General features: G+C 37.1%; 2 long non-coding RNA genes across 2 annotated transcripts; both read right to left on the bottom strand.

The window, feature by feature from the left end:
* Positions 1 to 217: 217 nt before the first annotated feature.
* Positions 218 to 4,881, bottom strand: LOC110899806. Its single transcript, XR_002570554.2, has 3 exons — positions 3,703 to 4,881; positions 1,323 to 1,455; positions 218 to 493 (listed from the first exon to the last, which is right to left on the bottom strand). It is a non-coding gene; the product is annotated as an uncharacterized LOC110899806 (long non-coding RNA).
* A 1,000-nt stretch (positions 4,882 to 5,881) lies between these two features.
* On the bottom strand, positions 5,882 to 7,996 carry LOC110899805. Its single transcript, XR_002570553.2, has 2 exons — positions 7,462 to 7,996; positions 5,882 to 6,378 (listed from the first exon to the last, which is right to left on the bottom strand). It is a non-coding gene; the product is annotated as an uncharacterized LOC110899805 (long non-coding RNA).
* Positions 7,997 to 19,440: the final 11,444 nt, after the last annotated feature.

The raw sequence follows: 19,440 nt of genomic DNA, 5'->3' as shown, positions 1-19,440 counted from the left end.
CAATAGCACATTGCGCCTCGGGTACGATAAGCGGTGCGCTTGGTGCGTCCCGCCTCGGTTTTTTACCTTGTCGCTTTTGTGCACTTCTCGCTTTTAAAACTAAGAAATGAAGTAAGGGTTCTAAGCACACGATTTTGTATAAAACTAGTGTTATTTCACAAAGAAAAAAAAAACAAAGTGCATAGCAACTAATCATATAAAGAAACAACTGGGGTGATTTGCACCAATCAAGCACAACTACTTTGATGATCAAGTTAGCAATTCTCTAACCAAACACATCATCAGCACATAAATCGGATACAGATAAGCATTCAGGTATACACCCTCCAAACAAAAGCTACCATTTGTGGACCTGGTTAAACATCTGCAGTGGCGTCCACTAATCAAGCAAAGAGTCTGCAGAAGGATGGACTCACCCATGTGGCCTGTGGTTTTGGCCTTGATAGTGGTTGACTGGTTGTGGTGTCAGTTTTCAACGTCCTGTGCTTCTGAACTGCAATAGAATAAATACGAACAGTCATATAAATAATAAAGCGAAAGAATCTAACGAATGAGCTTAGTCACTTTAGTGGCGGAAGAGCATATAAATAAAAACAGAACAGACATCAACTAGCATACATATGAGGCCATTAGCAAAATTCCAAATTCCAAATTGATACACAAGCCATAAGCTAGTCAATCAACAACATCAAATGTAACCTCACATGCCCTAAAAAGGTACCACGGAGGGAAGTAATTACACCCTAGTCACAGAAACAAAACATCATCCACATGAACCATAATGAGCCTCTTGATTCACATCACATCCGATTTTTTTTTTTTTTTTTGAACATTCAAAAAAATTAATTATTAATTACAATGTTATCTCAAGATAGTATAGTTGGTAAAAGGGCAACACGCTGCACCGCTACCCAATATATAAACTCTGAGCCATCATCATGGAACATATACTCAATATATACTACATAAACCTATATCTTTATAAATACTCAGAAATACAATAAACACACCAAAGATGTCACAAAAGTACACAATGAACATATTTTTCCCAATCTCGCAACCCGGGCAAAAACGGGAATGCCTGGAGCATATTCATGTGGTAAATATACCATATTCCAAAAGTAAAGAGATACGAAACGATCCAAATTCAGCTAAAAAGATTAATTGTTCATGTATAATTCTGCATCTCCAGAATCCAATACAGATAAGCAATTTTCTACCCATACACATGAACAACACATAAACCGGATACAGATAAGCATTCAGGTATATACCCTCCAAACAAATGCTACTGTCTCAATAGACAAACACCATAAGTGCACCTGGTTAGACGTCTGCAGTGGCGTCTAGTGATCAATCAAAGATTGTGCAGAGGGATGGACTCAACCACGTGGGATGTGGTTATGGCCTTGGTAGCGATTGTGGTGTCAGTTTTCAACGCCCTATGCTTCTAAACTGCGATAGAATAAAGAACAGTTACATAAGAAACAAACAATGTGAACAATAAAAGGAAAGATTGTAATGAACCAGCTTAGACATTTTAGTGGCGCAAGAGCATGTAGAAAAAACAGAGAACAAATGTCAACTTGCATACATGGAAACCAAATTGATATTGAGAGGAATTTTTAAAGGGCAATATAGAACTCAGATATCATATACAGCCCAAGTCAACCCTCAAGGCAATGTACAAAAACTCATTTAACCTCATATACTAAGAGCGTGACATCGAACCATGAAATAGTATACTCATCTAAATTACCTCAACACAACAAAAACTACATACGATGGGAAATCAACCCTTAAGGCAATGTATAAACTCTTATGTAACTGCATATTCTAGATGCGGAACATCGAAGCATGATATTGTATACTCGTCAAAATAACCTCAAAACAACTAAAACTACATATGATGGGAAATAATCGAAGATTCAGTACCAAGGTCTTACAAGGGGTGCATAGTTTACAATCAGAAACCAAATTACAAAGTCCACCACATAAAAAGAGAATTTAATAACTACACACATCTTACTCATCTTTTAAAAATAACTCATTTTCAAACGAGGTCTAATTTGGGAAGAATGGTTTAAATGTTTAATGGAGGCTGATACATAAAGGTTGAGTTTATAAATACAGAAACGAAATGGAAGAGTTTATAGCTTTATATATAGCGCCCCTAAAATCTTGATAATGTAATATTCAAGGGAACACGACAATGCTTGCCAATAACTATGAAATAAAAGATCCTCATAAAACACCAAGAGAACAACAATATACTGTTATATGTCCCGAATAAAGTAAATATGCAAACAAACACCAAACAGCGCAAACTGGGAACACAGTAGAGCATGTTGAAAGCATATACACGGCATCATTATCATTATTCATCAAAGGGAAGATATAGCATAACTTGGCATCCATATAAGCACCAAAAATATAGTAAATAAATGGTTGGAAGTATATGTTAGCACACGACCAAGGACTTGTATAGACTGGGAACACGGTTCAAATACACAACCACATCACTCAAGTCAAGCCATAAGTCAACAACAACATCTAATGTAACCTCAATGCCCTAAAAAGGTACAATGGAGAGATGTAATTACCCCCTAGTCACAGAAACAAAACATCATCCACATAACCCATAAGTAAGTGAAGCAATAAGCGGCTCTACAAAATCAAACTGCAAATGGAGCTCACGATTCACATCCAAAATCTATATATGATATGAAGCAACACATAAACTCTGAGACATCATCATGGCCATATACTCCCAACATAATAAGTAAATACTAATACACCTTTATGGCTTTATATACACTAATACACAAACCTAACCTAACATAACGAATCCGTGAATGGTCATCAGTGCTGAGCACCGTTTTTACAAAAAAATCACTGCGCCTAAAGACATGGTTCGCCTCGCTTCAATGCGCCTAGGCGCACGCCTTTTGCGCTTTTGACAACTATGATTACACCTTTGCGCCTAACATACTAACTGCAAGCATTATTAATATCAGAAATACAATAAAGACACCAGAGATGCCACAAAAACACACAATGAACATATCTTTCCCAATTTATGTTAAAAGTGTTTAGTAAATAATTCATCAGTTTTATATTTTCTTTACTTTTGTATTTTATATTATTTGTTCTAATACGTGTCCTTTGTACATTTGAGGTATGGGCTGCTTATTGGATACCTACAACAAATTATTGTTGAGTTGGGCTTGATGATGGACAAGGCTTATTATACGGCTGCTTATGGGCCAGGTTTCAAGATCTAGACCTCATATATATAAATTGCAGTTCATCTCCATTTGTGTAGAGGGAGAGAGAAAAAGAGCTGGATATTCACATAAATTTCTAGGGTTTATTTTGTGTGTTCCTCAAAAGAATCGCACGTCTGATTCAAGTTCACTTTCACATTCTTTTGTTTCTCTATCTTCCTTTAGAAGTCTCTGGAGTTATAGGAGATCAAGGGTTTTTTCTTTGTAGTGTAAATCCGTTAGATCTCGTTTGTATGATTGTGAGATCGTCTCGTTGGTGAAGATGATCTGATCTTTCGAGTTCCTTAAAGGTTGTAAGTTTGTGAGTTTTATTGGTATAATAAAAGTCTGAGTCGTTTTGTTGTTATCAAAAGTCTCTGTAATACCAAATTTGACAATTTAGCAACGCGGGCAAAAACGGGAATGCGATCAAGACCTGAAGCAACAAGTTCAGCTGCGCAAGAGAAGCCGTACGTCAGGACGCTGTTGATGGTGAACCTGACTTGGTGAGGATGGGTGAAATAAGGAAAGCCGGGTTGGCACTGACACTTCATAGCTGCAAAAGCAAGGAGAACAGTGATGATAAAGCTCAGCCCAGATTTCGGCATCACTACGCGTTCCTCCACAAATGCTAATCGCTCATTATACTCGCCCCAGAGGTACACTACACCGTCACGTATTGCTGCTGCTGCTAGAGTAAACCATTTGATCAAAAACAAATGGGCGTTGGTGAAGATTGTGGTGGAGTGATCTGTTCTTGTGTTGGGGAGAGTTATTTGGTTTTTGTAAAAAATCTTAAATGAAAACACAGGCATCATTTCAACTCTCAAAATCCAACAACTCAGAGACTCGATACCAACAACAATATCTAAATCACTATCCAAAACCCCAACTACAAAGAGTCTCGGGAGCGAATTGGTGAAGACAGAAAATAACATTTGATTAAAGTTGATTTCTTCTAAGATCTTTAAATAGGATCCGTATGAACACTGCGTGATAAATTGTAGACTATGCTCACTTCCTAAATGCGTGATAAATTGTAGATCACTTCCTAGAAGTTTCAGTCTAGGATCTTTAAAATTTTACGGTGCCACCACGTGTAAACTAGTTATTTTACCACGTGTCAACTAGTTATTTTACCAGTTGTGTTGCGCGTTGTAGGGCTTGATAAATTTAGACTACAATCAACCTGCCTCGTTTCTAAACTAAATTTACGTTGAAACGTAAACTAATCCGAATTCATACCATTAAATGAAAATATATTTTATTTGACCCGACTTGTTTTCAAACAAAATTTACCTCGAAACGTAGACCAACTCAAAACATATATAAAATAAAGACGTACGTTGGCGTCATACGCGGCGTGATAAAGCATAGACTACATTTGGCGCTCTCGCCCCTGACGCGGTGCGGTTCCTAAAGCAGGTTCAACAGGTGGTAAGCAGTAACACCGCACATGTTAAGGGGCAGAATTTTGTGCTTAGCAGGGTAGGGTTTGCTATTCAGAAAGGGGTAGCGGCGCAGATTGTTGCTCGTCTACCTGTCATTAATTTGTAATCGTATTGCGTTTGTTTAAAAATAAACCCAATATATAGTAATTAATGTTTTCAAACTAAATTTACGTCGAAATGTGTAGCAACTCAAATTTATATCGTCGAATGAAAACGTATTATGTTTCACCCTATTTGTTTCTAAACAAATTTTACGTCGAAACGTACTCCAACTCCAAACATACATAAAAAAACATTATATAATTGACCCAACTTGTTTCCAAATAAAAATTACGTTAAAGTGTAAATGAACTTGAATTTATGAATTTATATCGACACGTACAAAAAAATAAAAATACAAACATTAAGAAATTAATTTTAAGGTAAACTCGAAATTTGAGAAACTTGTAGGAGTTAAAGTGACATTTAAAAAATTAGAGGGATTAGTTTTGGCAGTATCACAATGTTTAAGGGTAGAAAGATAGAACAACTCGTTTTCAAACAAAATTTACATCGAAATGTGGAACAACTTTAATTATACACATACGTATATAAAAATAAGCGCACAACAAAATAGTTTTTTTAAGTTAACGAACAAATTAGTTTTTTAAGTCTAGAACGCAAGTTATTAAGAAAAATCAGATTATATATACTCTCGAGTTTCAAATGGGTTAAAGTTACATTTTATAAACTTCATAGAAAGTTATAGAGGTGAAATAAATCCTATCATAGTTTTACTGAAGTTTCACATCGCCTCATGGCTTTTACAACTTTCAAATGAAGTCTGTTTAAATTCAAAAGTTTCCACTACACTTCCATTTCAATGGGCCCGCAGTTTCCGTTGATGATGCCTTTGAGCACCCGCATCTCACACAGTCACACTGGATGTTGATGATGCCTTTGAGCACCCGCATCTCACACAGTCACACTGGCGTTACATCGAACACCCAGTGGGCAATGACTAAGATACCAAAAACTTTGGCCTAATGCCAGAAGTACAAATCGTTAGAACGACGAACCTGGTTCTGAGTCGATGATTGCAGAAGAGGCACTAATCTGTGAACGATAATCTGTATAATGATATTTTATACATAATATAGTTAAAACCCAGCGAACGAACAAAGCTACAGACATTTCTTGTAATAGCAATCTTTATTTTTCTTAAAAGAAAAAGGTACAAACAAAGCTTCTAACATCCCAGCCTTTTGGATTCAAATTCTACAGGGATGAATTTAAAATACACAAATTTGATATTCCGGTTGCCTACCCACTAAAACCAAACGTCGCACATTCCTTACCGCCACACATTTGATTCTCGGCCACAATCCTTATTACCCGCGAGTAGCATTTGGGGAAGAAGGTGTTGTCATGCCCCATTCTGCACTAAGCTTTATCATCAATGCTCTCCTTGCTTTTGCAGAAATCAAGTGGCAGGGCCTACCTGGGTCCCCTTCCAAACTCACCCTCAGCCCATCATGTTCTATGTTGCCATTCTCTTGATGCATCGCTTTGCCGACTTCCACAACCGAACCTGTCTTCTGTTGCACGCTTCCTACCATAAGCAATGAATGGCATGATCCCAATTTCTGTCCACATGTCCACCACTTTGATTTCTAGATTAACTGAACCAAAAAATATTGATATGAGCATTAGGACTCTACTATTTGGACCTGGAAGTTGCAGAACAAATGGTAGTTCTACTACATAAGCTTCATTTTGCTTATGCTAGAGCCGGCCTTGCAGTAGAACGTGTCTAAAGCATATGCACACATCATCAAAGTGAACATATAACATAACTTCCGAGGTTGACATCCAAATAAGCAACTAAACGAAGCAATCAATGATGGGATCGAAGTCATTGTTAGCATGCTACAAAACACTTGTATATAAATTGGGCACATAATTCAAATGCACAACCACATCACTCAAATTCCTTGTTACAATTACAACAAGCATAACCATCATCCAATTAACCAACAAATCGGCCCGTAAAACAATCCACAAAATCAAATATTCAAATTTAACCTTTGATGCTTTACAAAGGTAGATTCGTCTATGTAAAGAAATATCCTTAGTGACAAATACAAAAATACCATCCCAAGTTCATATAAGCCCATGCGTAGTGGTAACAACAAATAATGCCCCACCCATCATCTAGTCAGCAAAGGGGCGTTTTTGGCGTAGTGGTGATAATGTCCAATAATGTCGAGTCAATCATTAGACAATTATTAATTTTTTTAGAGTTGATTACTGTTTTCGTCCTTGTGGTTTGTCAAAAATCACTATTTCAGTCCATTAGTTTAAAAATTGTGATCTCAGTCCCTGTGGTTTCACTTTCATAACAATTGCAGTCCCTGTGGTTTCCTTTTCGTAACCATTTCAATCCATTATTCTGTTAAGTACAGGGACTGAAATGGTTACGAGGTGGACTGAAATGGTTACGAAAGGGAAACCACAGGGACTGAAATCGCAATTGTTAAACTAATTGACTGAAATAGTGATTTTTGACAAACCACATGGACGAAAACGGTAATTAACTCATTTTTTTATTAAAACTAATAAAATTCATTAAATAAAAACATCACTAAACCCAAAGTGGGAAAAAAGAAAACACCTTTTTATACAAAATACAGAAACTTTATCAAATAAAGAAACCTATCAACCCAATCTAACAATAATGATGTAAGCATAAGTGAGATCAAGACCTGCAGCAGAAACAACAAGTTGGGTTCCGTACATCAAGAAACTGGTATAGCCGATAACATGATGGAGTGAGGGTGAGTTTGGAACCAACCCAGATCGGCCCTGTGACAAGATTTCTGCAAAAGTAAGGAGAGTATTGATGATAAAGTTTGGTACAGTATGAACACCTTCTTCCACTACTCGCGGGTAATAAGAGACACTAGATCTAGACCGCCACTTATTTATATTATTCTAGATATGGCCGATGCATCGGAACAACATTAAACTAAAGAAGGGCAGGTGAAGATGTAGGAGGTGTGGTTTTTGAAGGCGATCGGAATATCAATGTTTGTGGCGGAGGAATCATGTTTGTTAGGATAAGGGTTTGTGGTTTTTGAAGGCGATCGGAATATCAATGTTTGTGGCGGAGGAATCATGTTTGTTGGGATAAGGGTTTGATGTGAAGGAACTCGATCTTATCCGGAAAAGTCGGCAATCAGTTACGTCACCAGCACCGCTTTTGTTTTTTCTTTTCTTAAATTTTGATTTAAGTTTTACTTTTTTCCTAAACTACTGCTAGAAAGAAAAAAAAGAAAAAAAAAAAACTATTTATCAAAATAGTGTTTTCTTGTTTGTATTTGTCTTTTCTTTTTCAACCAACATATTAAATTTTTGAGTTAATTATTGTTTTCGTCTATGTGGTTTGTTAAAAATCACTATTTCAGTCCATTAGTTTAAAAATTGCGATTTCAGTCCCTGTGGTTTTACTTTCGTAACCATTTCAGTCCTTGTGGTTGCACTTTCGTAACCATTTCAATCCATTATTCTGTAAGTACAGGGACTGAAATGGTTACGAGGTGGACTGAAATGGTTACGAAAGTGAAACCACAGGGACTGAAATCGCAATTTTTAAACTAATGGACTGAAATAGTGATTTTTGACAAACCACAGAGACGAAAACAGTAATTAACTCTAAAATAGGTTAGCTAAGGATAATCAGATAATGGACTGAAATAGTGATTTTTTAGCAAGGAGTGACAGATCGCAATTAGAAATATTTTCTTTCTTTGACTTTCACTTTGACTTTTGAAACACGGGGTGTTACACAACATTTATCTGATTATCCTTAACTAACCTATGGACAGACAACATATTCACATTATAGCCTGGAACATAGAAAACATCTTTTAAAATAATGTTGTTCAACAGTTTTATACTACCAATTTTTACGACCTTAACATTAGTTCCATTAGGGTGACCAACCTTAAGATCAAACTCAGACACATCAATAGTATCAAACATATTTTAATCAGTGTTTATCATATGTTGACTAGCTCTAGAATCTATTATCCCATTAAACTGCCTACCAAACATCACCGAATTAAAACAACTAACAAAACTACTAACATTAACATACTCACCTCCCATATTAGTGTTTTGAGTGTCCACCGCATTATTTTCACCAACAAGACTCAACAACTTAGCTATCTGCTCAGATGTAAAAGCATACCAGAAGTAGACATACTAGTACTAGCAGAAGATCCAACAGACACATTAGACTTATTACCAACATTACTTTTACCTGATGGATTATTAACTTTTTTTCTTAAAACGAGGAGGGTACCCAACAATCTCAAAACATCTATGACCTAACATGTTGTGGTGGGTACATTTCAGATTAGGGTTAGGTCCTCTAGTTAACCTTCTTTTAGAATCAAAACTCTGATTAGACTTGGACACAAAAGACACACTTTGTGTTTTAGACCCACCAGTGGTAGACAACCTATGTGACTCTTCTTTAGAAACAATAGAGAATGCCACCTTGATTGAGGGAAATGGTTCTCTTGTCAAAAGATTAGTTCTCACAGGCTAATAAACATCATCAAGCCCATGAAAAACTGCATTAGTTTTATTATAGTTGAAAAATCGTTATAATTCTTAGCAGCTTGACAAGAACAGGAAGGCAGATGAAGCATAACATCAAACTGCTTCCACATTGTTGTCAACCTGTTGTAATACTCAGCAACAGTGCTGCCATTTTGAGAGATATTATTAATCTTCTTGTATAAGTCACAGGGCCGGTTTTGGGCCTGTGCGGGAGGTGCCACCGCACAGGGCCCAAAGCATTTAAGGGCCCAAAGTTTTTTTAAAAAATATATATATTTTTAATATATAAAGTTGATGTAGAAAAAAAAACACAAATCTCTCCTTTGGCATAATGGATGCGGCAATCATGTGATGAATTGGCTATTCCGGGTTCGAATCCCACCATATCTTTTGTTTTCTAGTCTCCAAATTTTCTTTTGTTTTATTAACTGTTGAAACTCATACGGACTGCCAATTTGCAATCATTTTTTAGTTTAATTTTGATTTTTACATTTAAATTTTGGCCTTAGTTTTTTTTTTTAATAAACTTTACATGGTAGGTATTTTATTTCTAATTTATTATTTAACCATTTACAATATAAACTTAGAAGAACTCAATATCTAGTTATATTTATTGTTTAAATTTGTAGGTATTTTATTTCTCATTTATTATTTAACCATTTACAATTATTATTTGCCAACACGGTATCCGAGCTTTGGTTTGTCAATTATTATTTATAATTATTATTTCTAATTTATTATTGTTTAAATTTGTAGGTATTTTATTTCCCATTTTATTTCTTGAGTCATTTGATTGCGTGAGAAACTGCATCAGTTGGTATCAGAGCTTTGGTTTGTCAAATGGCTCAAGAAACTATTGATAATCAAAGACGATAATATGAACCAAAGGTTCCAAGAACAATGTTCTTTTCAATAAAATTCAATCAAAAACTAACTAAACAATAAACCATAGATGCCTTACTTATACTAAATAATTAAAAGATAAACATGGTAAAGATAATTCAAATATTAAAAAAAGATAAACTTGATCTTCTCCATTTAAAAGATAATCTCGATCTTTTCCATTTAGATTCTCTTACATCAGTTTGATCATTTTGTACACTGTTTTTGTTTTGTTTTGTTTATTTTAAAACAATTAGCGTCGTATTGTGGTTTTTTGATATATGATTGATGAGTTTATATTATACGGAGGGGGCCCAATTTTTTTGCCTCGCACAAGGCCCAAAAATTTTATATCATTTTCAGGGACGGCCCTGATAAGTCATATACAACAGACCCATCAACCTTGTAAAAAGATTCTTTAAGATCATTCCAAACTTCAGAAGCTAATTTTGAAAAAACTTGAACAAGAAAAAGTTCTTCAGTAATAGAGTTTAACAACCATGTTAACACGACAGAGTTACATCTATCCCACTGATTAGCTAAAATATCATCATCCTTAGATTTTTTTTTTGCTTTACCATCAATAAACCCATATTTGTTTTTAGTTTCTAAGGCTAGCATCATAGCACTCGACCAAACAACATAGTTTTCAGTATCCTTTAGTTTAATACTAACTATGGTCAAACTAATAGAGTCACTTAGATGTAAGTACAAGGGATCTCCTATATCCAGTTTACTAATTAAAGTTTGTGAAGTACCTTCACCATCACCCATGATAACAACACACAAAAAATAACAACAAGCAGATGACAGACAAACATCAGGCAACAGAGGATATTCTCTTTAGTAGGCGGAAATCCATGTCAGACTTCCTATTTGTTAGCTTAACGCTATTCGGATGGTTGGAGTTCCCTAGAGGGTGTATTGTAACCAGGGCCGGCTCAACCATTTTGGTGGCCTAAGGCGAAGTAAAAGATTGTGGCCTCCCCCCCCCCCCTAAAAAAGAAAACAATTTGAGAAAAACCCTCCTCCTTTACTCGGGCTTGGGACCGGCAAAATAAACTATAAGGTTTATTGTTGGCGGAGTTAAATTTTTTTTTTTTTTTTTTTTTTTTTGCATTCTTATATATTTGTTGTATGTGTAAAGATATCTTTAGATTAAGTTTACTTTTCTAGCTTAATAGATGCAAACTTTTTAATAAAATCTTCATAATCAGTTTCTTCTAACAAATCGTTTTCAATTGATAAAGTAGCTAATCCATTCAATCTTTCTTGTGACATTGTAGATCTTAAATAATTTTTTAACAATTTTAATTTAGAAAAGCTTCTTTCGGCCGACGCAACAGTTACCGAGATAGTTAACATAATTCTATAAGCAATATAAGCATTTCGAAAAGATTCAAAATCTTTAATATAGCTTAGTATGTTTATAGGGGTGTCACATTCTAAATCTATCATATGTCTTAGAACTTTTAATTCTTCAAATAAATCTAAGCCATCAATATCTATACTAGTATCATGTTTTAAAGAACTTTCAAGATTAATACAATGTTGTTTTAAAGTATTATCATCTAATAATTTCAGCTTTTTTATACTAAATAGAAAACCAAAAATACTTTCAAACATTTTAAATTGATCAAATCTAGTATTGATTGAAGAAATAGCTTGATCTACTTTGCCATTTTTCAAACATTTTCTTTCATATTTCTCTCCATTTGCCATTTTTTGCATATAGAGCGAAGTACTAAAGCTCCTAGAATGCTCATCTTTAGGAAAATCATAACTATCAATCTAAATGGACCTTTTTCTACAAGGAAATATCTTAAGTTAGTGTTAATAGTGGTCCACTGACTAGGAGCAAATATATTTGAAGGTCCATATCTATATCTATATAACTATATAAAGTATTTCCTATGTACACATATGTAATTTCCATTACAAATTTTAAGATGGCAGCCCAATAGTCAAGCCTTTTTCCCTGATTTTTCATCCATTTCTTCCAAATTTGCCCCCAATTCATGCTCCTGCTCTCCCTTCATTGCTTCTACCCCTGCTCTTACTTCGTTTCCTCCGTCCATTTGACTGACCTCATATTGAATATCAAATCTGAAACCGTCCATACCAAATAGCCTTTTTAACACATTCAATGGAGTTCATCTACAATAGTGAAACCGTCCATTTAGCGCTTTCAATGCTTGATGGATTTTTGCATACAAATCGAATCACACACAAGAACTCATCATCTTTCTAGCAATATATACACCACCACTACTAAACACGATCATATTTGAAGTGGTGATCGTGAGATGAGAACCGCTCATTACAAAATTGTTGGTGCACTTGTGTCTGTACTTTGTCTGTATTCGATCTCGATGTAAAACGATGTTCTTGTTTGTCATGTAAGTTTGACCAAGTCAACCATCCTCCTGGTTTGACTTGGCCAAACAGTTAGTTTATGAATGTAACATGTCTAGTTCGAAGGATGTCTCATCGAAGGATAGTTTAGATCCTTCGATGAGCTCGAAAGTTGAACCTTCGATGGAAGTCTGATCGAAAGATGATCTTTCGATCAGTATTCCTGATCCTTCGACAGGTTCAACATCGATAGATGGTCCTTCGAGACATCTATCGGATCCTTCGGACAGACCTGCTGTGTATGGGTATAAATACCCATGCAGTGTGTTCTTTTCAGTAGGGACACACACACACAGACAGAAAGATAGCCTCGAGAGTTAGAGAGAGTTTTCTGTCAAGAACACACATACACTTAGAGAGAGTTTACAAAACAGATTTGTAAACATTGTGCTTGTAACCGGAACCTTCATTCGCATTAATACAAGTGGTGTTAATCGGTGAATCTTGTGTGTTTTGTGTTTATGCTTGTCTCAACTCGGTTTGCATTCTAGCTTGGATTCCGCACTCGCTAGTGTGTTACTATAACAAGGTTAAGGTTAAACCTCATCCTCCACGAGGGACCTACAAGTGGTATCAGAGCCGTGGCTCTTTACCTTGTTAAAAACCGGGTTTTGTTCAAGTCTTGGTGTGTTTGGACACTTGGTTTAGCTCCCGTTTTTAGTGGTTTTCTTGTATTTCTTGGCATAAAAACGTGTTCTAAACCAACCGGGAGTGTTTAAAAGCGGGTTGGGTAACTTACAACTTGTTTTTACGAAATTTGGTGATTTCCGGCCAAATTCCGGTGTGTTCCGGTGACTGGACTTTTTGGATAAGATTTGCCATTTTGGGCATATTTTGTTTAAAAATCTAAGTTGGTGAAAAGTTGAGGTCAGAACATACTTTCTGCCGAAAGTTGGTTCACCAACCAATCACCTTTCTCACCAACCTGTCACCTTTTTGTCAGTTGTGTCAGAAGCGATCGAAGGATATCTTTCGATATCGAACGATCATCTTTCGATCAAGGAAGGCTCGATAGATAATCATCTTTCGACCCATCCTTCGAAAGTGGTAACTTAACCTTCGTTACAGGGAATCTAGTTCGAAGGATAGTTATACGAAAGATAAGGATCATTTCATTGTGAATCTTTCGAGATTAGTGTTCGAAAGATAAGAATCTTTCATTGTGAATCTTTCGTGATCAGTGTTCGAAAGATAAGGATCTTTCATTGTGAATCTTTCGTGATCTTTATTCGAAAGATAAGGATCTTTCAAATTGTGAATCTTTCGAAGTCTTTGTTCGAAACTCAACAGTGATCTTTCGAACACTGTTGATCCTTCGAACAAGTCTTGATCTTTCGAACAAGTTAGTATCTTTCAATTCTTGTCTGTTTGAATTTAACAGTTTGTGTTTGTAGGTTTTCTATTAGTATTTCATCAAAATGAGTTGTACAAGTCCTTGGGACTGGAGTATTGACTCACAATCTAGTCAAGAGCTAACCTCTGCTGCAGCTTGGGCGAAAAGTATGTTTCCTCCGCCATCAATCAGTCCAAGTCAATGGGCTTTGGTATCCAATCAAAGTCAAAGCATTCAAAACCTTTTGATTAGTGAAAGCGAAACGGGCAGCAACAATCGTCCACCAAAGTTGAATCCAAACTGCACTGACCAGTCACATCCCTCATCAGCTTGAACAGCCAGAGCCCGATTGGGATTTGAAGTTCCAGGCTGGCCCTGATTGTTATTAACTGCCACCATCCTCCTTTCACGGTTCTCTTGCTGGGCATTCACATTTGTAGTACTTGTCTGGTTTCTGAAAGGGTTGTGATTGCCTTGTTTTGTTGGTCGAGTGCACTCTCGTTTGAAGTGCCCTTTATTACCACAATTGAAGCATGTAACGGCGTTAATATCAAACCCATACTTCGTATCTTTCTTTCCTTCCAACGAAGTTCTACCAGTACAAGCCATGAAGTCTTTGGCCCTTCTAACTGCACTTGCAAAAGCCCATTTGATATCCATCAACTCCATTTCTTCCTTGTCGATCTGTTGATAGTCTTCATTGGTCATGTTGATGTTTCCAAGCTGACCTGCTACCAAACCACAGTAAGCACTGACCATTGTATTGATAATTTCCATATGCTCCTTAGCAACTTCAATGCTGAGGTGTGAAAGGTTTGAATTATCGACTCGGATTGTTTTAGGGTTTTGAGGTTGAGGATTGTTTGTATAGTGAGCCTGCTGTTGTTGTTGTGGTGGTTGGACTTGTGGCTGTGTTGGGACGGGAATGTAAGACCTCGGATCAAAAGCTGGAGCAGCAGTTGATTGAGGAAACGGAAGAGAACTTGAGTTGGACACAAATGCAGTTTGCAGTTTAGGTTGCTGAGCTGCAGCTGATCTTGCCAAAACATCGAAGCCTGGAAGGTACATTTCTGTATTCTGAGGAGCGGGAGCTCGCTTTGCTTTCCTGATTTCTTCATCATTTTTATGTTCCAGCTTCTGAATGAACTCGTAGATGTTAACCGTGTCTAGAGTTCCAGTGTGCTTCAACAACTCAATAAAAGAACTCCACTTTGGAGGTAAGGCGTCAGCAAACCTATTCACCATGTCTTGTTGAGTGGATACAACCCCATAAGCACACATTTCACTAATCAGATGATAGAACCGTGTTGTCATATCATTTAGAGTTTCGTTTTCCAAAAATTGAAACGATTCAAACTCTTTCTTCAACAAATCATGACGAGACTTTCGAGTAGCTGCATTGCCTTCTCCTCTAGCAACTAAGGCATCCCACAATGTTTTCGTGGTCTTGCAGTAGGAGAACTGATGATAGATATCTTTGTTGAGTGCTTGTGTAAGTGTAGCAAAAGCCTTTTTCTCCAATTCATAAGCCTTCTTGTCATTTTCCAGCATGTTAGCATAACCTTCTGAAGTGGACGCAGCAACCTCCAGATTAGCATTGAATGCATTGATGATGATCAGAGAAGTGGAACAGCTTGTTATGCAAAGATCATCGAGCATGTTCATAAAGAAGAGTCCTCTGGAAGTGATGACAGTTCTGGTTATTCTGGAAGTTCTGATGAAGAAGGCTCTGTTTCTGGGGATAATCACTCAGAGTCTGATGTGAAGGAGGAAGGAGGTGATGATATTCAAGATCTACTGAATGAAGCTGATGAGCTTAAATGTCAGAAATCAATTCTGATTAGGAAGGCGGCTACTGCATCAAAGGAAATGGAGAAGTTATTTTCTGAAGATGGAGCTTTTTCTTTTCAAACTGCCTTTATGGCAAACTTTTCAGCCTCTTCTAGTCAGGTAAATTCTGAACCTCCTGCTCCTAGTGTTTGTAAATCATGTGCTGATATGAAGCTTGAATCAGAAAAGCTTCATAGTCATAATCAGAATTTGGTTATTGAACTGTCGAAATGCAAAGATGCGAACATGGCTTTAACTCGGAATGAAAAAGAATTTAAATCAGTAATTGAAACATTAAAGAAAAATGTGTCCGAAGTGAACAAAGTAGTTTACCACAAGCAAGTAAGTATAAATGAATACATTAACATTGTGGAAGAAACTAAGAAGCAATTAGCCATAGCCCAATGCGAGCATGATGCGATCAAACAAAAATTGGAGAGTTATTCTAACTCCCAATTTGTGCTTGATCACATCATCGATGTTCAACAACCAAAGGGAAATCAGAAAGGCATAGGGTATAAGAAATGTCCGCCCCCCTTTGATGAATAATTATACCAAGATGCCTGATGAGGAGGAAATGCCTCGATATGAACCCAGTGTGCCTCTTGATGTTGAGGAATTTGCTGCTGGCCTAGGGTTCAAACCGGACAATTCTTCAAACACATCCTCTAAGGAACAAGAGACTTCATCATCCATGAAGCAAAGTCCTCCAATTATCGAGGACTATGAGACATCGGATGATGAATCAGAAGTGGATGTAAGTGATCAGGATAAATCACTTAACAAGATGAAAGGAGTAGTTATTCCACGAGAGAATCACATCCTTTGTGATCCTGACACTCCTGATGTCTCATCTGTTAAGAAACAAGTGATTGATTCTGTCAAAGTTGATAAGACATGTGTGTCTACTGTTAAAAGCAGTAATGTGTTGTATACATTGGTTGGAGATAATAAAATCTACTCAGATCATGTTTTCCCAATTAAAAATGTAAATCAATCTTTGATTGACAAAGTCTTTGAAGACAACACAAACAGGTTTTTGGGAAAAACACTTTCGGGAATTGTTGTAACACAATGTGATCCAATTCCTAAGCATGAGATTAGAAAACAGTTTGGTAATCAAAAATCTTCAACCACTCAACAACCTAGTGCTTCTAATGGTAAACAACCAGTCAAACGAGCTCAAAAGCATAAAGTCTCTCAGATGAAGTCTGAAACAAAAGGAGCTCGATTTCAAAAGAAAGCAAAAGATGTCAAGTTCGTGTCATCCAAGGGTACTGATAAGATTGAAACTTTTGAGAACAAATCTAACACTGATTTTGTAACACAAGTCACAATCTTAAAACGTAACAGTGATAACAATTACACTCAACGCACAAATGGGTGTGATGAAAAGGCTAGTACCTCAGGTTCCACGAGTTCGACATCTTGTGGTCAATCAAGTTCTCCTAAGTTTGTTGAAAGGAGAACATGTTTTAAATGTGGAGAAATTGGGCACATCATCAAAAACTGCCCAAATGCTCCAAAGAATAAATTTGTTGAGAAAGCTCCACCTGAAACAGTTCATCCTCAACGTCGGTCAGTTTCACCTAAACATGATAAACGAACTGTAAAGGAACAAGAAACTAAACAACGACGTAAGAACATGAAAACTGTTGAAAAAGCTTTAAAATCTGAAGTTAAAACAGTTCAAAGGGAACCAAGTGTGTCACAACCTGTAAAACCAGAATCTTCAAAAACTGGTAGGCAAAAACGAACTTGGTTACCTAAGGCGGGTGACAATTCAGGGGGAGCAGTTGTTCTTGAAAACCATCAAGAGATTGATATCACGTTTCGTGATGCTCAGGGACGACCCAAGACCACTAAGGCTTGGGTCCCCATTCTCAACTGATGTTTTTAAATGACACGTGCAGGATGTTCTAGGAGGAACTATTAATAGTCATTGGATTGTTGATAGTGGGGCATCCAGGCACATAACTGGCGACTTACAGCTCCTATACGACGTGAGAAACATTAGAGGAGGGTATGTTGCTTTTGCGGGAGACAAAGGCGGATTCATCACTGGAGAGGGAAGTATCTCAAATGGTATGGTGTGCTTCGATAAGATCAATTATGTTAAGCAAATTGATCATAATCTTCTCAGTGTGTCGCAAATCTGCGATAAAAAATTCTCTGTGCATTTTGATGATGTCGGCTGCTATGTGCTGAAACCTGGATTCAAAATTCCACAAGAATGGATTCTCTTATCGGCTCCGAGAGTTAATGATCTTTATATTCTCGACATGAGCCAAGCGATTACAACATCTGCACAAGTCACTTGCTTTGTCTCAAAAGCCACGGAAAAGGAGTCTATATCTTGGCACAGAAGAATGGGACACATTCACTTGAGAAAGATGAACCATTTGGTGAAAAATAATCTTGTGAATGGTGTGCCTGTGAGAAGTTTTCATTTACAAGATATCTGTGTCTCGTGCCAAAAAGGGAAGCAAACAAAGAAGTCTCACCCTTTGAAGAAAATCAACACTGTCAGCATGCCTCTCGAACGTCTTCATATGGATCTTTTTGGACATATGAAGCACAAGACAACTTTCGGAGATGCTTATTGTCTAGTTGTTACTGATGATTATTCTAGATTTTCTTGGGTATCCTTCATGGCACACAAGAGTCAAACTCCTGGCTTCCTCAAGGATCTTCTTACAATGTTGGAGAATCTCTATTCGTTGAAAGTGAAGAGGATCCGAAGCGACAATGGAACCGAATTCAAGAATCAAGTTATGGATGAGTTTTGTACTTCTAAAGGCATTCTTCATGAGTACAGTTCTCGTTATACTCCACAACAAAATGGTGTCGCAGAGAGGAAGAATCGGACGATTATTGAAACTGCAAGAACAATGTTAGTAGAGTCGGAACTCCCTATTCAATTCTGGGGGGAGGCTGTATCGGCTGCATGCTACACGTTAAACAGAGTTCTTACAGTAAAGAGACATGGCAAGACTTGCTTCGAACTCCTTCAGAAAAGGAAACCGGATCTTTCTTACCTAGAACCGTTTGGTGCTCCATGTACTATGATTGAACCGGATGGAAAGTTTGGAGCAAGAGCTATCGAGGGTTTCTTCCTTGGATATGCTACTCCGAATTTTCGTGTTTGGAATCTGGCTACCAAAAAGATTGAGCTTTGGAGCGAAGTGAGGGTTCAAAGGTACACGAGTCCTGTTAGGGCTCCGGGTGATCCGTGGATGTTCGACTATGATGGGCTATTTGACTCCTTCAATCTGCCAACCTTTGACGAAGAATCAGCAGCGGCTAGGATGTTGTTGGAAAGTGACAACGCTGCTGTCTCGCCTTTGGTTAGACCTATTGTTGTTGACCCCCAAGCTTCTTCATATGTCAACAATATGGTTCAAAATGAGGTTTATGAAGATGCTGCTGATTATAATGATTCTTCTGAAGATGATGAATATCATGATGCAGCTGAAGGATCTTCGGCTCCAGTTGCTCCTGTTCAAGGTGCCTCTGTTGATACTCCTCATATGCAGAATGTAGACACTGCTGAAGGGAATGCATCCACCTCTACACACATTCCTGGTGTGGAGTTGGTTGTTGATCTTAATCTTACCAATTTGGGTATCAATGCACGTGTGCCAGAAAATCCTGA

This window comes from Helianthus annuus, chromosome 13, assembly GCF_002127325.2.
Source record: "Helianthus annuus cultivar XRQ/B chromosome 13, HanXRQr2.0-SUNRISE, whole genome shotgun sequence".
Classification (NCBI taxonomy): Eukaryota; Viridiplantae; Streptophyta; class Magnoliopsida; order Asterales; family Asteraceae; genus Helianthus; species Helianthus annuus.
This window is presented reverse-complemented; position numbering and strand designations above follow the sequence as displayed.